This window comes from Tachyglossus aculeatus, chromosome 18 (genome assembly GCF_015852505.1).
Source record: "Tachyglossus aculeatus isolate mTacAcu1 chromosome 18, mTacAcu1.pri, whole genome shotgun sequence".
NCBI lineage: Eukaryota > Metazoa > Chordata > Mammalia > Monotremata > Tachyglossidae > Tachyglossus > Tachyglossus aculeatus.
In genome coordinates, this window is record NC_052083.1 from 20,303,492 (window position 1) to 20,329,647 (window position 26,156).

At 45.1% G+C, this 26,156-nt stretch overlaps 1 pseudogene; it reads left to right on the forward strand.

Moving 5' to 3' along the window:
* The first annotated feature begins 1,782 nt into the window (after window positions 1-1,782).
* Window positions 1,783-11,696, forward strand: LOC119940023 (annotated as a pseudogene).
* Window positions 11,697-26,156: the final 14,460 nt, after the last annotated feature.

Below are 26,156 nucleotides of genomic sequence, written 5' to 3' on the forward strand. Positions count from 1 at the left end.
TACTGCAGTGTTTTGACTAATCTGTTCATATCCATTCTCTTCCCATTCCCCCGCCCCCCCCCCACTTTATTGATATTGCTATTTTTGGTAATAGTGAGATCGTATTCATATGCATGGGAATGTGGCTGAGATAAGCATGGGTGAATTCTAAAACAATGATCTAACACTTTGTTACATTATATGAGGTGTGGTTAGTGATGCATTCAAATCATAGTTTGAACACTCCTGGTTTGTAACTATTGGGATTTCAATTGAAATTTTCTCAAATGATGCAAACATTGCTGGAAATCTCATATCAAATTTCAAGGAGGAAGCAATTATCCAGGCATCAGGTGTTCCGTACCTTGGGCTTGAGGCATAATAACCACTCTTGTCTGAGATATTTCTAGAGGTTTGTATCAGAGGCCTGAGCTGATTCTTCTAATAACAACAATAATAATGATGATGACATTCATTAAGCACTTACTACGTGCAAAGCACTGTTCTAAGCGCTGGGGAGGTTACAAGGTGATCATCCTGTCCCACGAGGGGCTCACAGTCTTAATCCCTATTTTACAGATGAGGTAACTGAGGCACAGAAAAGTTAAGTTACTTGCCCAAAGTCACACAGCTGACAATTGGCAGAGCCGGGATTTGAACCCATGAACTCTGACTCCAAAGGCCGTGCTCTTTCCACTGAGCCATGCTGCTTCTCTGTGAGATGGTATGGGTGCGGGAAGAGAAAGGTGGAAACAGTAGGCATTTTGCCTGCCACAGATTTTGAATGAGGTCATTCTTCGATTTCACTTGAAAATGTTTTCCCAAAAATCCCCGAACCTTTGATTGCCGTCTGCGGTGCCTAATGGTCTCGATGACTTTCTCATATGCAAGGAAAGAAGGGAAAACTATGGTATTTCAGGACGACGGAAAGTAGCCAGCCCCTTTATGCTCTCGGCCCAGAGTGGATCAATCAGTGTTATTAACTGAGCACTTTCCGTTCTGGTTGGGTGTCTCAATAACTGGAATTAATTGAGAGCTTACTGTTCAGGTTTGGTGACTAAATTTAGGCCCTCTTTGATCCCCTGTGGAGGGATGGAATCCAGGTTTTCATGAGTATGGTCTCCAGAACCTACTGAGAGTCATGGTTCATATGTTAGCACTACTGAGATCCACTTTGGATCCTGAAACTGTGTCGGGCACTCTCCATGCATATGTGATTCGAAAACGTCTTGAAAAGAGCTGTTTCACTGGCCTCACCTGGTTTGCAAGTGACAATTCCCACAGTACCCACTGCTAGATTCATTCAGGGGAACCTTCTGGTTCTACCCAGCTCTCTCTTGAACCCCGCCCTGGGATAGATTTAGTAGTCAAAAAATTCCTGTAGAAAACCAAATGCAAGTTTGGAGGACGGTAGATAAAGGCAGAAATTATCACTTGCACATAAAGTGAGGCCAATGAAGTAGCTTTTTAAAATTTCCATAAAAGACTCCCAGTTAAAGAGGCAGGGATTCGCAGAGAGACTAGCTAGAGGATGCATCACATTCTCAGGAAAGCAAGTTAAAATTCCTTCAGATGTAGTTTTTGAGGAGTGCACCCGGAATTTAAATCCCCTCTGGAGTTTTCCAGATTTCGTCAATGACTGCTTTAGTACACTCCATTGTTATCTTTTGGCATAAATCTTTGACTGTAAATTTCCAAAATTCTTCACTTCCAGAGAAAAGACTTACTTTCACTTTAGGCTATTATTTTAGCATCCCACCTCCATCCAGACTGTTGGTGGTGTCTGCACATTTATTCCACAGCATGGTGGAAGGGATCTTGCTGCTCTTCCTCGCTTTGTTGGATGCCGGTTGGACCAAGCCATTTGGGGACGAGAGTGAGAGTAGGAGTAAATTCCATTTACTGGAACCAGGGACGTGACTCTGTATGAGATCAGACCGGCTCCACTTCTGATCCTCTGGGGGTCCCCAGAGTGAAAAAGGAGGGGTGAGGGGAAGGAGGAAGATTTATTTTGTCCTTAGGCAGCTGGAAAAAAAGCATGAACCCAGGTGCAGGTCTTCTCGACAGAGACAATCCCGAGAGTGAATCAGAGCACGGGGAATGTGCTGGTCTCTGCTTGAGCAGAAAGGAGGGGAGGGAGGAGAAAGGGGGGACCATTATACTCCGTTCCTATCAGGGGAAATTGGAGCCTGTGAAAAAGGCTCCTCACACAGTATCACCCCAGATCCTATAAAAGCTACCCGAACCTCTCCTCGCTGGGGCTGACTAGGACTCAGACTGTTTGCCTGGGCGAGTCTGTTTCTGAGTCTGTGCCAGCTCCTGTAAGAGGACTTTTCAGCTGGCAGGGGGCATCCTTTTTGAATGGGATCGGAGCAGCCAGGTGATCTGGGGCTCAGCATCGTCCTCAGCTCAGGGCAGGCTCAGGGCTACAGCTCTGGGACCGGGAGTCGCGGTCCTGTTGCTGCTGCGGCTGGTCTTGCTTCTTTGCTCACGGTTCCTGATGCCAGCCGTCTCTGTGTCGAGAAGCCAATGCTCTTTGCGCAGAGACTACTCACGGGGCTACTACACAGATGGGGATCTGGTGATTGGAGCTCTCTTAGCTCTGAATGTGTTTGAGGGATATCTACCAGAATTTAACAGATATCCTTTTTGGCTTGATAAGACATACGTGTAAGTGTCAGTTTTGCTGGTAAAATATCCGTGTGATGTTTTGATTGGATGGGGATGAACAGGGATTTATTTCCATTCTCTGAGAGACGGAGGGACTTGGGCACGCTTTGCCCCTGTCACGGTTGCTGTTTTCCCTGTCACCTTTACTGAGCCTTCTCCCCGCTCCCTTGTCTCTCTACCTGCTGCACTTCTCTTTGTCTTCCACGAGCCTGGTTGATTTTTAGTGCCAGAGAGGAGGCAGCGGTTCATTATGGCTCTTTCAGAATTCCCCCGGGCCCCTTGGGTAGATAGGCAGAGATTGCTTTGCTCACCCTCCCCGCAAAGACAGACTCAATGTGCACAAACTGCAGCCCACACCCTCCTCAGTCTCTTACTTCTCAGGTCCTAAAAACCCTTATCCCTGATGTTCCCAGTCCCCAGGTCTCAGTCCCTACCCTCCAAGCCTTCGAACCCCACTCCAACAACACCTGGAACAGAGCTGTGAGAATTCTCTCCCCTCTTCCTTATAGCCACATTTCCAAACATAACCAGCACGTTCTGGCCCTGGTGTTTGCCGTAGAGCAGATCAACAAAGACCCCAGCCTCCTGCCCAACGTCTCCTTGGGATTCCACATCTCCGATAATTTATTCCGGGAGAAGCTGGCCGTGGAGCAGTCTCTGGTCCTGCTCTCCGATGCGGGCCGGACAGTTCCCAATTACAGCTGCGAGGGGCGTCGTAAATTGGTGGCCATAATCGGGGGCATCAGGTCTACCTTGTCCGTTGCCATGGCCAACGTCATTGGATTCCACAAGTTCCCCCAGGTAGGAAATCTCTGCTCAGTCCTAATCACTGTCCAAATGCACTAGATGTCCCCTCAATCTCCCCCCCGTCACCCAGGTCTGGAAACAGCTACTTCTCCGGGAGAATTTCTCCAGATTCCCATAGTTGTGTTGTCAGGACCATCCTCTGCCTGATCTGCAGAGAGGGATTTGGAAATCTCAGTTTGTTTCTCCAATAAGTTCGAGATTTCCTGCCTTTCCTGTATTCCTTTGGTTCAAGAATTTGCTGGGTGATGAATCTGGTGTGAAATATTTGTGTGCTTTTTAGACAGGGACAGCCCAAAGAGGAAGAAACTGGAAAACCCTTTTCTTTGCTGTAGTCCTGGTCCTTCAATCTTTCCTCCGGGGGTTGGGGAACAGAGCAGTGGTAACCACTGAGCCTTGTGCTCTTCTGTTGTGCAGAAGGAGATAGAAAGTGGGGTCTGTTCTTTTTGCTACGCATCATCGTGTGGGGAAAAGGGACTGGTCCCTCTATTTTGGTGGCCACGGAGGGAATTTCTTCAGCAGAATATGGAGAACCGAGGGTTCCAAGGTGCAATGACCCTCCAGGGGTAACTGGGCCTGCAGTGACCTGAGGACGAGCATGTTCCTGAGAGGGAGATGGACTAGCTTTGTAACTTCCAGGCCCCGGCCTGACTCAATCATCTATCCCATTGGGACCAGTGACTGGCACGAGATCAGAAATTAATCAGGGTGGGAACATCATGAATAAAGCCAAAGCTGGGATCTGCAGTGCGTACTGTTGAGAAATGGGAAGCGGGGAAGGGCTGGGATTTTGGCAGGCTGATTTGTACCGGGAAAGCTGAGCTCTCTGGTTAAGGAATGTCAAAGCTGCAATGATTATCATCATCATCAATCGTATTTATTGAGCGCTTACTTTGTGAAGAGCACTGTACTAAGCGCTTGGGAAGTCAAATTGGCAACATATAGAGACAGTCCCTACCGAACAGTGGGCTCACAGTCTAAAAGGGGGAGACAGAGAACACAACCAAACATACTAACAAAATAAAATAAATAGAATAGATATGTACAAGTAAAATAAATGAATAAATAAATAGAGTAATAAATATGTACAAACATATGTACATATATACAGGTGCTGTGGGGAAGGGAAGGAGGCAGGTTGGGGGGACGGAGAGGGGGACAAGGGGGAGAGGAAGGAGGGGGCTCAGTCTGGGAAGGCCTCCTCGCGGAGGTGAGCTCTCAGTAGGGCCTTGAAGGGAGCAAGAGAGCTAGCTTGGCGGATGGGCAGAGGAAGGGCATTCCAGGCCTGAGGGATGACGTGGGCCGGGAGTCGATGGCGGGACAGGTGAGAAGGAGGCACGGTGAGGAGAATAGCGGCAGAGTAGCGGAGGGTGCGGGGTGGGCTGTAGAAGGAGAGAAGGGAGGTGAGGTAGGAGGGGGCGAGGTGATGGACAGCCTTGAAGCCCAGGGTGAGGAGTTTCTGCCGATGCGCAGATTGATTGGTAGCCACTGGAGATTTTTGAGGAAATAATGTACTGGAAATCTTGGTGAATAAGGAGAGAAATCAGAATGGTGTGCCATTTTTCTTCCTTGATCTGACTCACCCCAATGCCATTTTGCCGTATGCCCTGTAACTTCAGTGACAGAGTTTCAATGATCAAATACAGGGATCCCCTCTTGTACTGCTCTTCTTTTAGAGAGCTTTTCATGATGACCCTATGACATTTTAATACTAGTCATTTGTAGTACTAGTAATAGAACAATTAAGTGTGTGTGTGTGTGTGTGTGTGTGTGTGTGTAAGTGTGTGTATGGAGGGGGTTAATATAAGACTCATGTGTTAACGTATAGCTGATCAATATCATGAATTTGAGTGATCACATGTTAATAAATAGTGTTCATTAGAAAACGCATTAATTATATTTCTTGTCATTTGCACTGCTTTTCAACGCTATGTGTATTTTTCTTGATAGGTATGGGGCAACCTTGGGGAGGCCTAGACCTTTTCTACATTATTTCCTATGGGACATTATCCTTGGTTTATGCTCTTTTGCTTAAAACAGAATTTTCTTTAAACAAATTAAAAATGCTAACTGGGTGTAGCAATGCATATCAATATGCTGCATAACAAAGGGGTCTTTCTGCAATCCAGTTCCTAACATGTCGATATTATGCTTTGTGATTAAAAATCCAAATGTTTGAACGATTACTGAGCTTCGTTGTCTCCCATCCAGATCACCTACGGCCCCTATGATGCCTCCCTGAGAGATCCGGTGCAGTTCCCCTCTCTCTACCAGGTGGCCCCCAGAGACACCGCTCAGCAGCGGGGAATAGTTCAGTTGTTGCTGCATTTTGGCTGGACCTGGGTCAGCCTGATAGTCTCCAATAACATTCAAGGTGAAATATTCACACGGGACTTGACACAGGAGATGAGCAGACACGGAGTCTGTGTGGCCTTAACAGAAAGGATCCCTGAAACTGACTACTATGGCACAAGACAGATACAAATATTGAATCAAAAGATGAATGATTTGTCGACTAATGTGGCCGTTGTCTATGGTGACATCGACTCCCTCATCATGTTTAAATGGGTTGTCGGTTTGGTGTTACCGGGAAGGTTTGGGTCAACACGGCTCATTTTGATGACACCATAAGTAATGATTACTACACATTTGATAATTCCTTCATAGGTTATTTGTCATTTTCTGTCCATACGGATGGTGTGTCTGGATACCAAGATTTCCTCCGAGCAGCTAAACACTTCAAAGTACCCCAATGATGTGTTTCTCAAGGATTTCTGGCAAGCTCGACTAGGCTGTGTCTTGAAAGTTTCCCAACATACTGAACACGCACAGGTGACTACCTGCTATGGAAATGAGAGCTTTGACACCCTAAACTTGCTTAGCATTGACATGGAGCTGACAGGGCTGAAACACAATTTTCACAGCGCTGTATATAGGGTGGCACGCGTGCTTCATGAATGCAAACTTCCGGGCCAGAGGAAACAATGGTGCCCCCTCCGTGGCAGGTAAGGGTCCCCCACAGTTCTCTGTGGCAAAACCCCCTCTGGGCAGTTTGCAACTACTCTTTCCATGTTTTCTTTCACCTCTCATTATACACTCTCTCTCTCTGGCAGCTCCACTCCTTCCTGAGACAATTACTGTTCAACGCGAGCATTGGGGACCACCAAGATACTTATGGAAGCACTGAATCAGTCCCGAATTATGATATACTATGATATAGTCAGTGAACATCTCCCAAGCGCTTAGTACAGTGTACAGTTTAACAAATGCCATCATCATCATCTGATTATTTTGAGGGGTGTTTACTACATGCCAGGCGCTGTAGCTGTTAGATAGGATAGGATAGGTAGATACCTGTATATATGTATATATGTATTTTAGACTGTGAACCCACTGTTGGGTAGGGACTGTCTCTATATGTTGCCAATTTGTACTTCCCAAGCGCTTAGTACAGTGCTCTGCACGTAGTAAGCACTCAATAAATACGATTGATGATGATGATGATTGATGATATACTGAATTTACAGGCATACAATTTTCTGAGGTGCCTGCGAGTGAAGGTCGGAGAGTTTAAACCTCAGGCATCCATGGGGAATGATTTGATCATTAATGAGGAGGCCATTGTATGGAACTCGGGATTCTACCAGGTGAGGAAAGCAACAGTTTTGAGTGTGAAGGCATTATCAGTCCAGCTAAATCCTTCAGCTGTCCACTAAGCTGCCTCTGGCTAAAAACCTCTCCTTCCCCTCTCACACACTATTTCTTCTGATTGGCACCTGGTCTCTCCAACACCCTTCCTGTATCGCCTCTCAGTCCACTGGGGATTTAGCTTATGGAATTTCTCATACCAAAGCTCTAGCAGAAAAACATTTCAGTCAATTCAAGCGTGCTTTGAATACATTCATAGACCAGTGGCCCATAATGAAGGGGAAGTTAAGGACGTAGAAGGAGAATATTAGAAGTTAATGATCATTCCTCTTTAACCATGAAGATCTGTGTCCAGGAGGACAATGTGGTCTACCCGTGAGTCCTGGTGCTGCTGCTGTCTGGTTGAGTATGATTCAGTAATGACATTTCTCCTTGGCCACGCGGTTCATGTGTGGAGAAATGATATAGTAGACCAAGGGCTAGAGGACTTGGTTCTAATCCTGCCTCAACTACTTGTCTGCTGTGTGACCTTGGACAAGTCACTTAACTTCTCTGAGTCTCAGTTACAACATCTGAAAAATGGGGATCAAGACTTTGAACCCCATGTGGGACGTGGACTGTGTCCAAACTGATTAGGTTGAATCTGCCCCAGTGCTTTGTACAGAGTCTCGCACGTACTAAGTGTTAAACCGATACCGTTTTTTGAAATGCGGTGGAAAATGTTTAATCGTTAGACGTTTTGAAAAGAGGGGATATGTGTTGTGAATGGACATTTCCCTTCAATCGTGATAGGATGAGTTTTTGAACCAAGGAAGGGGCTGTTTTGTTGGAGAGAAAGGGCCCTGATGTGAGATTTTGTTTAGGAAAAACCTATTGGTTCTGCCGGTAAATTGAGTATGAGAGAAAAATGGCAATGAGGAGCTGAGACTGACTCCAAGAGTCTGGGTTTGGGGATGTCAGCATTGTCAGCAGACATAGGCCAGCTGGGAGGAGGGGAGCGTTTCAGAGGGACTTCTTATGTTGTCCTTTCCTATCTCAATGCTCAGACCCCTCAGTCCAAGTGCAGTGAGAGCTGCCTCCCTGGATTCTAGAAAACAGCCCGGGAGAGGAAGGCTGTCTGCTGCTATGATTGTACCCCATGCCCCAAGGGTGAGATCTCCAACCAGACAGGTAGGCGTCTGCAGGGAGCCAGGCATCCAGTGGCCTGGGCACTGCTGACTGCCTTTATCAATGACTCTGGAATTTCTATTCAGTCACCACGGTGTCTGTTTGGGCACGCCAACTTGACTCGCACCCTCTGGCTCTCTAGACTGAATTCTAGAGAGCAACGATGAAGCTTCCATATTTTTAAATTAGCATTTGTTAAGCACTTCCTATATGCCAAGCACTGTAAATTATTATTATTATTATTACTATTCTAATTTCTTCTACACCTTGGGTTAGAAAAAATCTAATCAGGTTAAATAAACACAGTTCATGTCCCACATGGGGCTCACAGTCTTAATCCCATATTACAATTGAGGAAACTGGTGCACAGATAAATCCGATCACTTGCCCCAGTTTACACAGAAGGCAAGTGGCAGAGACAGAATTAAAACCCACGTCTTCTGGCTCTCTATCCACTAGGCCATGCCACTTCTCATAGAGTGCTGCAACTGAAAGCAGCACAGATGTATCAGACTGCCCCTAACATCAAGACCATAATGGGCATGTCATATATCTAATTTCCCTCCAAACTCTCCCCATCCCTAACTTTCCCATCACTGTTGACAACCTAACGGCCTCTGCCAAATGATCAATTAATCAATCAATCAGTGGTATTGGTTGAGAGTTGACTGTTTGCACAGCACTGTACTAGCCACTTGGGGGAGTAATATACAATAGAATTTGTCAACGCAGCCCCGGGCCTTCCTCACAAGGAGCTGACAGTCTACAGGGGGAGATGGACATGTAAATAAATTACAGATGGGGGAAATTTTAGAATCCAAGGATATGACTGTAAGTGCGGTGGGGCTGGGAATGGGGTGATATCACAGCCTTGGAGTAATCTTTCATTCTGTTCCCAAATCCAAGCCCTCTGAATCATCTGCCAATTCTTCCTCAGTAATATCCCAAAGAAATGCCCCTTCACCTCCACCTTATAGCCAGTATCGTGGAATCAGAATCTAACGACTCACTTGCCAATCATTGTCATCCTCTAGACTGTAAACCTGTTATGGTCAGGGAACGTGTCTTCTAATTCTGTTGCATTAGACTCTCCCAAGCACTTGGTACAGTGCTCTGCACCTAGTAAGTTCTCAATAAATACAGTTGATTATTCAATTATTGGTATTTACTGAGAGTTATAAGGTGCAGAGCACTGTACTGTGGTCCTGGGGGAGTATAATACAAAAGTATTAACAGACATGTTTCCTGCCCACAACGAGCTGTAATACCCTCTCTTCTGGACTCCTGGCTTCCAGTCTTCTCCCTATCCAGTCTAGTTTATATCAGTGGCAGCAGCACACCTTACCTTTTCTGTCTTGTAATAATAATGATAATAATGGCAATAACACCAATACTGGCATTATTCCTGCCATTTGCCAAATAAATTGGTAAAAACTGAAGTAATCCATTAAACACTGTTTTGTGTCACATGGGGATCCCAGTCTAATTGGGAGGGAGAACTGGTTTTCAATCCCAATTTTACAGAGGAGGAAACTGAGGCACAGAGGAGGTCTCGCAGCAGGCACATGGTGGAGCTGGGATTAAGACAGAGTTTTCCTAAATTCTTGTTCTGTGGTTTTTCCACTAGCCTTTTCCTGTTCAAACTGGCTTTTATATTTCCCTAGGGGATCAGTTCTGGTTCCTTCCCATTTTACATTTCCGATGTTATAGTGGTAATCAATTTACTATACTGTTTCTGCTTGAGTTTGTTTCTGAACCTGAAAAACTGCCTGGTGCTGTACAGCACGCTCTTGACCATCGGTTTTAAGGAATCTTATCCGTTCTCTCCATCTTAATTAAACATTGTTTTTTCACACTATACTCCATCTTCCACACGTTGTTTCTCTCAAACTAAACGGCTTATTTCCTCTTTCTTTCTTTATGGCATTTGTTCAGTGCTTACTATGTGTCAAGCGCTGTTCTAAATTCTGGGAGTGTAAATACAAGTTAATCAGGTTGGCCTCATTCCCATCTCTCTTGTAGGCTGTAAGCTCCTAGAAGGCAGGGAGAGAATCTGCCAACTCTACTTACTGTATTGTACTTTCCCATGCACTTGGTACAGTGCTCGGCAAACAGAAATTGCTCAATATGATTGATGGATTGATCTCACATTTGACTCCTTCCTCATGCCCTTGTTCCCCTCTGGAACACTTTTCTCCTTCAAATCTGTCCAATCTCAACTCCTTTCTTATGCAAAACCCTTCTTGAATCTCTTCCCACCACCAACAGGAAGTCTTTCCAGATTATGTTTCCTTCGCCTGTTGTCCCATCTAGCATTTTAAAATGTAATCACACCCACCCTAATAAATTTGCATTCATACTTAAACTTAGTAACTATGCACTTACTGACCCTATTATTTAAGCACCTTACTCATCCACATAGCCATCTTTCCATTCCTGTCTTCCTCTTTTCTGTACTTAATTTCATGTTTGTCTCCCCACTTAGACTACAGTTCTTTGAAGGCAGGAATCATGTCTCCTAACTCTATTGTGGGGGCAAATTGTTATGTAGGACTTTCCCTTTCAGACGCGGCTCACTGTTGGAATTGCCTTGATGATGACTATTCCAATGAGCAGAGAGATGACTGTCTCCCCAGAGTCAAGATGTTCCTCTCTTTCGACGAGCCGCTGGGGATTGTCCTGGTTTCTACAGCTCTTTCTTTCTCCCTGATTACAGTCCTGAACTTGGGGATCTTTATCAAGTACCGGGACACGCCCATCGTCAGGGCCAACAACCGCGGCCTCAGCTACGTCCTCCTCATCTCCCTCATGCTCTCCTTCCTCTGCTCCCTCATCTTCATCGGACGTCCCAGTACAGCGTCCTGCCTCCTCCGACAAACTGCCTTCGGCATCATATTCTCCGTGGCCGTGGCTTCGGTGCTGGCCAAAACCATCACAGTGGTCCTGGCCTTCCGGGCCATCAAGTCGGTGAGCAGGTTCCGGGGATGAATAGGTCAACGAATATCTAACTTTGTCGTCCTCATCTGCTCTCTGATCCAAGTGACGATCTGAGGGGTCTGTTGGGGACCTCTCCCCCTTTCCCTGACTTCAACACACAAGCTGAGGTTGACCACATCGTTCTTGAGTGCAACGAGGGCTCCATCACCTCCTTCTACTGCGTCCTGGGCTACATGGGCTTCCTGTCCCTGGTAAGGTTCACCGTGGCCTTTCTGGCCCGGAATCTGCCACACACCTTCAACGAGGCCAGATTCATCAAGTTCAGCATGCTGGTGTTCTGCAGCGTCTGGATCTCCTTCCTGCCCACCTACCTGAGCACCAAGGGGAAGGCCATGGTGACCGTGGAGATCTTCTCCATCTTGGCCTCCAGCGCTGGGCTCCTGGGCTGTATCTTTGGACCCAAGGTCCATGTGATCTTGCTGAGGCCATAAAGGAATACCCAGGACCAGTTACTGAGGAAACCCAATTCCATTAACAAATCTACATGACAATTGTTCCTGAGGCCAGGGCAAAGTAAGCTCCTTTGCCTCCTCTTCCTCACTGTACTTCATATCGTTTAATGCCTCCATTTTCTTATAATTCTGGAAAGTGACTTGAATTTCTTGTACTGACAGTTTTTTTTCTAATCAGTTTTAATGATGTGTCTTCGTACAACGTCCTGTTTGGATGGTTCATTCATTCACTCAATCGTATTTATTGAACTCTTACTGTGTGCAGAGCACTGTACTAAGTGCTTGGAAAGTACAATTCGGCAACAAATAGAGGCAATGCCTACTCATAATACTTTGGAGAAGTGCACTCCCTCATAACAACACTTGGATCTGTGTTGCTTGTTCCAATAAAGCCACTGTGGTGTTCCTACCCAGAGTGCTCTCCTGTGCTTTGGTTGTATGGACAACTTGGATTTGGAGTCGGTGAGTTAACGGTCCCTCCAGCAGCTGGTCTAACTGTAGTGATGCATGCTTCTTTCAACTCCCTCTGAAGGATCCATCATGAGATGGCATAGTTTAGGCCTTGGGAGCATTCATTATTCTTATATGTTCTTATATTTTTGGAGGTGTACGATAGTAATAGTCTTTGCACTCTGAAACTAATCACTTTTATGCATTATTTAGTTTTCAGGTTCTACGAGATTCGAAGGCTTTTTCAAGATTTTGCCACCACTACTGAACCAAGCAATGAAGTGTCTCAGTTTGATCAGGTTGATAGGGTTTGGAACCACTTTGACAAGCCTTTCTAGATCCTTATATATATATTTTTCATTCCCTTCCCTATTGATTATCAATGTCAGACCAAACATCCTAATGATGATAAGATACCTTCACTGAATGTTTACTGTTATATTGTACACTCCCAAGCAATGCTCTTCACACAGTAAGTGCTCAGTGAATACGAATGAATGAATGAATGAATGAATGAATACAGGAAGAGACCTTTTGATCTTACTGGGCTCCTTGCAGTAATTCCACACTGACTGCATCTCCCTTTCATATGCAGTCACTTCTTATTCGTTTTTCCTCCTGTCCTGTACCTATTGGATGTCACCAGCATCCCTGATTCATCCTCTCTACTGCTCCACATCTGAACCATCCTCAGCCTATTGTCCCTTCTTTCATTCATTTAATCATATTTATTGAGTACGTACTGTGAGCAGAACACTGTACTAAATGCTTGGGGGAGTACAATGCAACAGTAAACGGATACATTCCCTGTCCACAACGAGTTTAGAGTCTAGAATGGGAGAGGCAGACATTAATATAAATAAAGGAATTACAGATATGTACCTTAGTGCTGTGGGTCTGGGAGGGAGAAAGGGAACAAGTCAAGGCAATGCAGATGGAAGTGAGTCAGGGAAAGACTCTTAGATGAAGTGTGTCTTCAGTAAGACTTTGAAGTTGGGGATAGTAATTGACTCTCAGATTTGAGAAGGGAGGGCTTTCCAGGCCAGAGGCAGGACACAGGCGAGGGGTTGGTGGCTAGATAGCCAAGACTGAGGCATAGTGAGAAGGTTAGCATTGGAGGAGCAGAGTGTTTCAGCTGGGTTTTAGTAAGAGAGTAACAAGGTGAGGTAAGAGGTGGCAAGGTGATTGAGTGCTTTAGAGCCAACTGTGAGGAGTTTTTTGTTTGATGCAAGGGTGGATGGGCAATCACTGGGGTATCTGAGTGGGGTGACATGTCTTGAACGTTTCTGTAGAAAAATGCACTAGGAATCAGAGATAAGTATGGACTGTTGTGGGGAGAGTCAGGAGGCTGGGAGCTCAGCAAGGAGGCTGATGCCATAGTCCAGGAGGGATAGGATGAGTGGCTGTATGAACGTGGTAGCAGTTTGGCTAGAAAGTAAAGGGTAGATTTTAGTGTTGTGACAGTGGGATTGACAGGATTTAATGATGGACTGAATGTATGGTTGAAATGAGAGGGATTAGTCAAGGATAATGTCAAGGTTACTGGCTTCCTTTCCCCTTCTCCTGGGAGTCCTATAGTGGGAGTGTCTCCATCAACTCACCCAGCCTCAAGGTCTCATTTTTTCTGCTCTTTATCATCAGATCGGCCTTACTTGTATAATCTGTAACTTTTGATCTCTTAATGATAGCCATCCATAATTGTCATTCTGGATAGTCTTACACACAGACGGAAAGTCAGAAAGGGGCCTGCCCATTTTCCTGGCCTACCCACTTTAAAGGAAAGCCTAATAACACAAGGAGGATTGTAAGAAGGAAAATCAATCTACATATGTTCTAAGTGTCCCCTCCTTTCACTCAACTCAAGGGCAGTGAGTTCAGTACAAATTCCACAGGCCCCTCCAAGAATAGCGCAGACCATGTGGATATTGGTACATTAATAGTGTTAATCTTTCCTAGGGAGTTGATGCATCCACAGAAGAGTACAGGCAGACATAGACTTATACAGACTGGCATAGACTAATGCAGACAGAGAGAGACATATGTTACCCTACCAGCGTCCATTCTGCTGCGGGAAACTCTGTTCCATAGCCATACACTGAAGGCTCCATGCTTATTGACTAGAGTTCCTGGACTGGGAAGAAGCCACTGGCTTCAGGGGCCCACAGCTTTTTTTTTATCAGGTAAAATATTAGAGGAATGTTCACCAAGCATGATGGAGGTAAGTGCTATTAGTGTTTTACTTGTGACCCCTGAATAGGGGGATTTTTGCTAGCATCCCTCTGGGTATTTGATCCATCTCTTGTCCAGGGCAGGCCTTTAGGCCCCAGTCTTGCATCTATGCTGAGACTCAGACTGAACATAGCCACTAAGCGTACCTCCTCAGATACAATGGTCTTCCTAATGGATCTCCTTCACTATAAGGTATCAATCCACTATGTATTAGCAGGAATGGGGATAATCAGAGGAGAGGGAAATCCAGGAATGAGGCCGGCCTTCTTCCTTAGTTTTGTTATTTCCCCTTTAACCAATCAATTAATTGTATTTATTGAGACTTACTATATGCAGAGCACTCTACTAAGTCCTTGGGAGAATATAATAGAATTGGCAGAAATGTTCCCTGTCCAAAATGAGCTTACAGTCCAGAGGGGGAGACAGAGAATAATATAAGTAAGTACTTTATAATATATAATTCAAAGATATATAATTTAACAATAAGATCAACCAGGGTAACCATCAGAACTGGCCCTTTGCCTGGTCAACACCCTTTATGGATTCATTATCTTTTCTGATTTCACTTTAGCTCCAAGTTTCCATTCCTCCCAAGCCCATCTCCTCACTCTGTGCCTCTCTCCCAACTTTCCTATTTATAACCCTGGCTTCTGTTATTTCTCCTAACTAGAACTCCAGTCTAATTGTACTGAATCTATCCCAATGCTTAGCACAATACTTGGAGTCATAGTAAGTGCTGACAAAAAAAAAAACACAGTTGTCATTATTACTCTCTCTAAGATCTCCAATTACCTGCTTCTTACCAACATTAACCATCTCTAATCCATCCTAATCTTTGATCTCTCAGCTGCCTTAGATTCTGGGAACATCTTTCATTTTGCTTTTTCTGACGTGGTTCTGTCTTAGCTTTTATTAAATGCTTATTGTGCGCAGAGCACCATATTACATGCTAGAAAAGAATACACAGACAAGAGGAAGAATTGGTCCCTGACACTCAGGGTGCTCACAATCTAATATTATAAGGGGGAGAGAGGCCTGGTGAGAGACACATAAAGAGAGATGAAACAAAAGACTCTGCAGCATAAAGACATGGATGAATGCACACAATCAAAAACAAGTATCTGCAGGGTATTACGTCTAGGGGAGTAGATTTTCAGGTTCCTGAAGCTCAGCATGCTCCAGGATGAAGACTCCTTGGTGATGTGGACGGGAGCTTGTACAGAATCTTGGGAGGCAGCAAAGGGGTCCAGCAGAAGGACACAATGAGGGACCTGGGATGTCACAATGTGAAGATGACAGGTCCAAGGTGGACTTGCTCAGCAATACTTCTCTGACAAATCCTCCTATCTCTTTTGTTGTCTGTTATCTTTTCCTTCACCCCCGACCTGTGGATGTCCTTCAAGTCTCTGTTCTAGGTCTCCTTCTCTTCTCAAGTTTTAGTCACCTACTTGGGGAGCTCACCTGACCCCACAGCTATGATTTCCACCTCTAGGTAGATGACCTCCAAATCGATCTCATTAGCCCTGTCCTCTCTCCTGTTCTGTAACTTCATATTATTTACTAGGACAGCCATACATGGATGCCACCCACCACCACAAGCTCAGTATGATGGAAACTGAACTTCACTGTCTGGTAAGTCCTTGTTCTTGGCATTATCATTGATTTCCCCCTCTTTCAATTCTCATATTGAGTCTACTGCAAAACACTGTTGGGATTTCCTCTACAACATTTTTCTATCTCATCGTTTCATCTGTATCCAAACACCCACTACACTGATCCAGGCACTTGTATTATCCTGGCTTGAATATTGCATCAGCATTTTTGCTGATCTCCCTGCCTCTAGCTTCTCCCCTATCCAGTCCATTCTTTACTCTGATCCCTGGATCATTTTCTAAAACATTTCCGCACACATCTCCCCATTCCTCAAAAATCCCAAATGATTGTGCATTCCTTTCCCCATCGAACAGAAATTCCTGCTCATTGGCATCAAGGCACTCACCTTTCTCTCTCCTACTTACCCACTCTCGTCTCCCTCTCCAGCCCAGCCCAGCTTGCATTCTTCATTCCTCTCCAGTTAACCTATTCACTGGGCCTTCTCCTTATTTCTCCCACTACTAATCTTTTGCCCAAGGCCTTCCCCTAATGTGGAACTGCCTCTTCCTTCAACTCCGGACTGTTTCTCACCTCCTGGTTAGCTGATGCTGGTCATGGCTGCTGAAAAAACAGTCAAATTATCAAAGAAAAGTCTGCTCAGGCATTTTAGAACTCCAGGATCTCTGGGGACCGATTAGCTGGTGGCCCTAGGAAGGACGGGTCCATATGCGAGTCAGTATGGGAAATACTCCTCGTTACTCATCTTCCACCTGGGTTCCTCCTCTGCATGACTCTGACAACTAGGTAGGGGGATGAACTGGGAAGGCCCATTAAAAAAAACATTCATGCTTCCAAATCTAAGGTAGGATCTAAACAGAATCCTAGCCTCAGGGCCCACCAGGTTCCCAGGGTCATCCTGAGAGGGTCCAGAACCTAGAGCTGGCCCCAGAATGAGAATGCATGATAACAACACGGAGTCTGCCCACATGGATTAGAAGCAATGGGAACCCCTGTCCAGGCTTCTCAGGTCACTGCAACTGACAGAAAATCCACAGTTTGGAAGAATACATCTGGCGAACAGATCCTGGCTACCGGGAGCAAGGCATGAAGTTCCATCTTGGCTTCATCTCCAACCCTTTTCGGTGTCCAAGGAGAAGGTCTGATTAGCCACAGCTATCTAATACTCACAAAGGTGTGGGGTCCTAGCTAATGGAGTCGTGTCTCTGGGACCAAGCCCACGGGAAAGGCTGCATCCTCCATTCATTCATTTATTCATTCATTCTTTCATTCAATTGTATTTAGTGAGCGCTTACTGTGTGCAGAGCACTGTACTAAGTGCTTGGGAAGTACAAGTTGGCAACATATCGAGACGGTCCCTACCCAACAGTGACCTCATAGTCTAGAAGGGGGAAGCAGAGAACAAAACAAAACATATTAACAAAATAAATAGAATAAATATGTACAAGTAAAATAAATAAATAAATAGAGTAATAAATACGTACAAGCATATATACATATATACAGGTGCTGTGGAGAAGGGAAGGAGGTAAGGCGGGAGGGATGGAGAGGGCGAAGAGGGGGAGAGGAAGGAGGGGGCTCAGTCTGGGAAGGCCTCCACTACCAAGGAGTTGGGCACATAGAAAATCATGAATTAATTTTCCATCATAGTCTGCCCTAGGCTACCTGGAACTACTTCTGCAGTTGAAAAACTTAATCGAATAGCTGAGGTGTTTGAAGATTCATAATGAGAATGGTTGACAAAAACTGTGGCCATCACCCTGTACTTTCAAGAATCCTTGTAAAGTCACTGTTGGAGGCAGAACACTGGGCAGGAAGGACCTGGGTATGATGCCGGGTGATGTTGCTCATTGTCTGATGTTTTTAAGCTCTAATTTAGTGTCGTTCAAGGATCATGGTTCCTATGGTGGCCTCCCCAGATCTCAGCAAACTGTACAGATTCCAATTTGGTCTTCTATTCCTATCCAGCCCATCTGCTCTTGGCCTCATTACCATACTTTCTTTAGGATTTATCAGGTCAATCAATCAATGGCATTTCTTGAGCACTTACTCGGGGCAGACCACTGTACTAAGCACCTAGGAGAGTAAACACAATCCCTGACCATCTTAAATTACCTAACTTAAACCTATTTCTATTCATCAATAAATGCCATTTATTAAGAGCTTACTGCTGCAGAGTACTGTATTAAATGGTTAACACTGAATTAATTTTTTTATAATGATCTTTCACTGTCCAAATGGATTGACCAATTCTTCCAAAGTTACCTTTAACATATTTATGTCATCTTTAGAACTGGGATATACTTAGAAATGTGATATCTGGATGTTTGTTCAATTTCAAATGACATAATAACATAATGACAAATGACACAAATGACACGAGAAGCAGTGTGGGTTAGTGGAAAGACCATGGTATTGGGAGTCAGATGTCAATCATTCATTCATTCATTAAATCGTATTTATTGAGCGCTTACTGTGTGCAGAGCACTGTACTAAGCGCTTGGGAAGTACAAGTTGGCAACATATAGAGACGGTCCCTACCCAACAGCAGGCTCACTGTCTAGAAGGGAGACACAGACAACAAAACAAAACATATTAACAAAATGAAATAAATAGAATCAATATGTACAAGTACAATACATAAATAAATAGAGTAATAAATACGTACAAACATATATACATATATACAGGTGCTGTGGGGAGGGGAAGGAGGTAAGGCGGGGGGGCCTGGGAGGGGGAGGAGGGGGCTCAGTCTGGGAAGGCATCCTGGAGGAGGTGAGCTCTCAGTAGGGCTTTGAAGGGAGGAAGAGAGCTAGCTTTTCGGAAGTGCGGAGGGAGGGCATTCCAGGCCAGGGGGATGATGTGGGCCGGGGGTCTACGGTGGGACAGGCGAAAACGAGGCACACTGAGGAGATTAGCGGCAGAGGAGCGGAAGGTGCGGGCTGTGCTGTAGAAGGAGAGAAGGGAGGTGAGTTAGGAGGGGGCGAGGTGATGGAGAAACTTAAAGCCGAGGGTAAGGAGTTTTTGCCTGACGCGTAGGTTGGTTGGTAGCCACTGGAGATTTTTGAGGAGGGTAGTAACATGTGCCCAAAGCTTTTCTGCATCAAGACGATCCGGGCAGCGGCGTGAAGTATGGATTGAAGTGGGGAGAGACAGGAGGATGGGAGATCGGAGAGGAGGCTGATGCAGTAATCCAGTCGGGGTAGGATGAGAGATTGAATTAGCAGGGTAGCGGTTTGGATGGAGAGGAAATGGCGGATCTAGGCGATGTTGAGGAGGTGAGACCGGCAGGTTTTGGTGACGGATTGGATGTGAGGGGTGAACGAGAGAGTGGAGTCGAGCATTACATCTAGGTTGCGGGCTTGTGAGACTGGAAGGATGGTGTGATCCCCCCTTCTAGACTGTGAGCCCACTGTTGGGTAGGGACTGTCTCTATATGTTGCCAACTTGTACTTCCCAAGCGCTTAGTACAGTGCTTTGCACACAGTAAGAGATCAATAAATACGATTGATTGATTGATTGATAGTGCCGTCAACAGTAATGGGAAAGTCAGGGAGAGGGCAGAGTTTGGGAGGGAAGATAAGGAGTTCAGTCTTGGACATGTGGGTCGTGGGTTCAAATCCCAGATATGCCACATCAGCTGTGTGACTTTGGGGAAATCACTTCGTTTCTCTGTGCCTCAGTTATCTCATCTGTAAAATGGGGATTAAGACTATGAGCCCCACGCGGGACAACCTGATTACTTTGTATCTACCCCAGAACTAAAAACAGTGCTCGGCACATAGTAAGAACTTAACAAATACCATAATTATTATCATCATTGTCATTATAATGATTTCTTTTGATCCTTGACCCCATTCAATTTTCTCAACTCATAATGCTTCATTTAGCCTACGTACCCAAACTACCTTCCCTTGATTAGCTACTTGACACTCTCAACGCCTCCCTGTCTACTGAACACGACTCACTAGCTCTCCGAACCTTTTGTTGATCTCGTACTACTAACCAACATCCCTGGATCACCTCCACAGTCCCTTTCCTTTGTTCTTGGGCACGAGCTGCTGAGCAGTGCTGGTGGAATTCTAGATATCTGGCCCTCTTCATCCACTTCAAGTTTATCTATTAACTTTAACTCTACCTTCTCCTTTACCTGGCAGAATTATTTCTCTATCCGTTTTGACATCCAGGCTCATTGCCCGCAGGAGTTGTTCCAAACTTTTAATTCCCTCTTCAAATCCCTTGTCACCCCTACCACCCCCACCCCCCACCAATATCTTACCCCTAATCACCTGGCAACCTAATTTATTAAGAAAAATGACACCATCAGGTGTGTTCCCTAAAATCCCCCCTGCCCCTCCCCATTCTCTCCACCTTTATCCCCCTCTTCAACTATCCCATCCTTCCCAATTGTATCTTAAGAGGAGATCTCCTGCCTCCTCTCAAAAGCTCCCCCTTCCACCTGTGCACCCAACCCCATTCCTTCGCACCTTATCAAAACCCTTGCCCCTTCCCTTCTTCACTTCTTAACAGCCATCTTCAACCATTTGCTCTCCAAAATCGTCTAACCCATTGCTTTCAAACAAACTCATGTTTCACCTATCCTAAGAAAAAACTTCCCTTGATCCCACAGCTCCCTCTAGTTATTACCCCATCTAAAATCATAACATTCTTCTCCAAACTCCTTCAGTGAGTTTTCTACACCTGCTGTCTCAGGTTCCTCTCCTCCAATTCTCTCCTTGATACCCTCCAACCTGGCTTCCACTCCCTTTACTCCAGAGAAACTGCCCTTTCTTTCCAGGCCTAATGGCCTCTACTCTATCCTAATCCTCTTCAACTGCTCAGCTGCCATCGACATTATCTACTACCCCCCTCTCCTGGAAACCTTATCCAACCTAAGCTTAACTGACATTGCCCTCTCCTGGTTCTCCTCCTATCTCTCTGGTCACTCATTTTCAATCTCTTCTGTGGGCTTCTTCTCTGCCCCCCACCCCGTAACTTTGAGGGTCCCTCAAAGTTCAGTTCTAAGTTCTCTTCTATTCCCCATCTACACCCACTCCCTTGGAGAACACATTTGTGCCCATCACTTCAAAAACCGCTTGTATGCGGATGATTTCCAAATCTACATACCTACCCTGATCTCTTTCCCTCTCTGTAGTCTTGAATTTCCTTCTGCCTTCAAGACATCTCTACTCGGATGTCCAGCCATCACCTCAAACATACACGTCAGAAAGAAAACTCCTCATCTTCTCACCCAAACCGAGTCCTTCTCCTTACTTTCCCTTCACTGTAGACAGCATCACTGTCTTCCCTTTCTCACAAGCCCATAACTTTGGCATTATTCTTGACTCCTTTCTCTCCTTCAACCACCATATTCAGTCTATCACTAAATCCTGTCAGTTTTACCTCTACACATTGAGAAAATCCATCCATTCCTCTCCATCGAAACTGCTACCAACGTTAAACCAAGCACTTATCTTATCCCACCTTGATTACTGAATCAGTCACCTTGCTGACTTCCCTGCCCTCTGTCCTTCCTCGCTCCAGTCCATACTTCACTCTACTGCCAGATACTTCTCCTAGAAAAACATTCCGGCTGCATTTCTGCACAACTCAAGAACCTCCGGTGGTTGCCTAACCACCTCTGCAACAAGCAGAAACTCCTTACTATCGGCTTTAAAGCACTTGCTCATCTTGCCCCCTTCCACCTGACCTCGCTGCTCTCTTTTTTTAAAATTAGTATTTGTTAAGCGCTTCCTATGTGCCAGACACTGTACTCTCTTACTGCAACCAAGCCTGCACACTTTGTTCCTCTGATGACAGCCTGCTCCCTGTACCTCAATACCATCTTTCTTTCTGCTGACCTCACACCTACGTCCTGCCTTGGGCCTGGAATGTCATATCTGATTAACAGTTAATCTCCCCCTGCCCTTCAAAGTCTTATTGAAAGCACATCTCCGCCAAGAGGCTTCCCTGACAAGCCCTCCTTTACTCTTCTCCTTCTCCCTTCTGTGCCACCCAGATTTGCTCCCTTTATTCATATCCATCCCAGACCCATAGCAATTATGTTCATACCCAGAATTTATTTATTTGTATTAAAGTCCGTCTCCCCCATTACACTGTAACTTCATTTTGGGCAGGGAGTGTGTCTGCTATATTGTTATATTGTACTCTCCCAATGAACTAGTACAATGCCCTACACGCAGTACTAAGTGCTCAATAAATACTATTGATTGATTGATTGACTGATTTCAGAAATATTTGCCTTCTCCTCTGTACAAAATGTTGAGGTTCTACAGGTCACTTGTTGTTTACATTTCGAATTAGTGTTGTCATTCTTCTTGATCCATTTGAGAGTACTCAACTCAAAGTTAAGATTGTTAACTTTTGGAATAATAGTGGCATCAAGAATTCTAATTTAATCAAGAGTACCTTATGGTTGCCAAAGGGTTTTCACTGGCTCTGAAAAAGAATAAGAATACCAAAGAAGTCTTCATCAACCAAATGTTGCTTTATCTAATAAAAGTTAATAAAAGCTAATCTTTTAACTAATCAAAGGTAAGGTTTCAATGTTTCCGTGACAGGGCAGCATATTTTTTCACTATGACATATCACTTAGGTTAAATCCTTCAAAATTATATAGCAGACATCATTCTCAAATATCTTTGGGACAGTCTCTCTCTCTCTCTCATAATGAAGTACTTGATCTCCCGATCTGGCAAACAGGAAGAGGAACCTGAGAATAGGGAGCGGGGACTTCCTGTGAAGCTGGGTAGGAAGGAAGACAGAATGATCATAGGAGCAAGCATGGTTTCCTCCCAAACTGAAGCACGTGTGGGTGAGCCTGCATCTGATGTCTCTCTTCTGGAACGGGGCAGGGGGCAGAGGCCATGACATGGAGGCAGGAGAGAAGTCAAACTGTCTTAACAGGTGAGCTCGTTAAATCAGAATAGGGTGTCCTTTGAGCAACAGATTCGCTGGTTTACAGAGATACCAAAATGTTCATAATTAAGAGAGGGGAAACAAAATTACTACCCATCATAGCCAATTTTAAAAAATAGAGCAACAAGGATCGGGAGGTTTCACTTTCCTAAAGAGATTCAGGCTTAATTTGTGAGTGAAGCTGACTTGTATTTTTTTCCCTATCCCCTGGGAGGCGGGAGTTTTGTTACTTGGTTTATTGTGTTTTGAAGCTAGAGGATTGATTGTAAACTGTAGCTCAAGTGGCAACTCCAGCAGTTGCTCCTTGCTTGTACTGCATCTCCCAACGAAATTAGACACTCCTTTCAAGAACAGGAAGCAGAAAATATAGGTTGGGACATGAATGGTCTAAACGGTCCCCCTCTCTCTGTAAATTAGTCAAATAGCAAGACGCAGCGATTGGCCAAATTTAATCAGGGCTGTCATAAGCTTGGTTTTGGCTTTTCTCTGTAGCTAGGTCAGTCCTGGAGCCTGTAAATTGGCCCCAGGATTGTAGGTATGTCACACACTGCCTCTGTTACCGCTAGGTAACTGCTCTTGGAATCCTGGATAAAGTGTTAAAGAGAGAGGCAGAAAGCCTTAGATGGAAAGGTTGGGAAATCTGCTGATCTTACCGGCTCAGAAAGCTGTCTGACTTTGTCACAAATGCTCAGAAATGCCCATTCTAGGTTTTGGGAGGCCCCAGGAAGTGAATGGCGGTGGCCACTCCCTGTCTTTCACATGGTATTTGTTAAGTGTTTACTATGTGCCAGGCACTGTTCTAAGCATTGGCGTAGGTACGGGGTTGTCAGGGTGGACCTAGTCCTTGTCCCTCATGCGGCTGACAGTCTTAAAAGCCATTTTGCGGATGAGGGAACTGAGGCCTAGTGAAGTGGAGTGACTTGCCCAGGGCCACACAGTGGCAGAGCCGGGAATAGAACCCAGGTCCTTCCGACTCCCAGACCCAGGCTCTATCCACTAGCGTGGCTCAGTGGAAACAGCACGGGCTTTGGGGTCAGAGGTCATGGGTTCGAATTCCGGCTCCACCGCATGTCTGCTGTGTGACCTTGGGCAAGTCACTTGACTTCTCTGAGCCTCAGTTACCTCATCTGTAAAATGGGGATTTAGACTGTGAGCCCCGCGTGGGACAACTTGATCCCATTGTATTCCCCCCACCCAGGGTTAAAAACAGTGCTTTGCACACACTAAGTGCTTAACAAATGCCATTATTATTATTATTGTTATTATTATTATTATTAGGCCATGCTGCTTCTCAGCGGTGACACTGAATCCTGGGCCTGCACTTGGCCAACACCTTTGATCCGGTGCTTGGGATAGGATCGCTGTCTCGTTTTAAAATTCATTCATTCATTTTTCATTCAATCGTGTTTATTAAGCACTTACTGTGTGCAGAGCACTGTACTAGGCGCTTGGGAAGTATAAATCGGCAACAGATGGAGACTGCCACTACACTGAGTGTCTTCTGGCTGTCAGCAGATAAAAGCTTTTTCCCCCTTGGGCATCTGGGTTCACTTTGACTCTATGGGTGTGGTTTCAGAAGCCAGAATGATAAGGTCAGCTTGTCTCCTGTTTTCACATACATCCTCCCCTACACACTCAGACATGAAAGACTGTGGGAGAACCATAGTGCAAATTTGTTTATTTAGCACCTGGTATAGAAATCCCAGGCCCCGGGAGCTACAGGCCTCTTTGGGCAACAGGTGTCTGTTGCTTTTCCATTAGGGAGATGGGGAAGAGGGGCCCCACCGAACTGCTTTTAGATCCATTAACGTGTCTTCGTGTCACAGACACCAGTTGTTCAAGGATGGATTTTCATATAGTACCCAAATAGGTATTGCTATTAATGGAATGGCAGAGCCTGACTCTCTGCTTCCTTCTTCTTTGTTCACTGTTGGGTGATTTATTTTAAAATTTATAATGGTATTTCAGCACTTAGTATGTGCCAGGCACTGTACTGAACTCTGGAGTAGATACCAGATAATCAGGTTGGACACCCTCCATGTCCCATATGGGGCTCATGATCTTAATCCCCATTTTATAGATGAGTTGGCTGAGGCCCAGAGAAGAGAAATGACTTGACCAGAGTCACACAGCAGACAAGCAGTGGATCCGAGATTAGCTTTTTGTGATGCCTAAGTAGTTATAAATCTGATAACTGCTTCTTGCACAGACCTGTCTGTTCCATCATTGTCACTTGTTTTTCTTCACAGTCTGATGAGTGAGGTTTGAATTTCCCAGTTCCGGGTTGCTGAATGTGTTTCTTAGCAAACTTCTGTTGGTTTAGCTGGGTTTCTGGGAAAATAAAGCCTGGATTGATGGCTGAAGAGAGAAGTTCTGAAATATCGGTTTTGGACCTCTAAACTTATAGGTTGTTTCCTCACATTGTCTCAATAATAATTATCAGTGATTATGACACTGAGCATTTATTGTGTGTCAGGTGTTGAGGTAGATACACAATAATCAGATCAGACCCAGACGCTGTCCTACTTGGGGCCCACAGACACATAATCTAAAAGGTAGAGAAAGTGAGCAACATCTTCATTTTACAGAGGAGGAAACTGAGACCCCATGAGACATGGACTAGAATAATAATTATTAACAATAATATTATTATAGAATTCACTAAGCACTTAATACGTGCTAATCCTGTACTAAGTGCTGGGGTAACATGAGATAATCGGTTTGGACATAGTCCCTGTCCCATGTGGGGCTCGCAATCTAAGTAAGAGGGAGAACAGGGGTTTCATCCCATTTTACAATTGATAAAACTGAGACACACAGACACATTTACTATTCTATTTATTTTGTTAATGATGTGCATCTAGCTTTACTTCTGTTTATTCTGATGACTTGACACCTGTCCACATGTTTTGTTTTGTCGTCTGTCTCCCGCTTCTAGACGGTGAGCCCATTGTTGGGTAGGGACCGGCTCTATATGTTGCCAACTTGTACTTCCCAAGCGCTTAGTACAGTGCTCTGCACACTGTAAGCGCTCAATAAATACGATTGAATGAATGAATTAGCTGACCCCTGTGCCTCTCCAGGCTGGTCAAGGAGAGCAGCTACTCCTATTACAGGACATTTGGGGAACCCAGCCTCTACTCCTCCCACCGCCTCTGCCTCCTCATACCACTCTCTGACTCTGTACCCTGAGGAGCAGGAGTGCCTGCA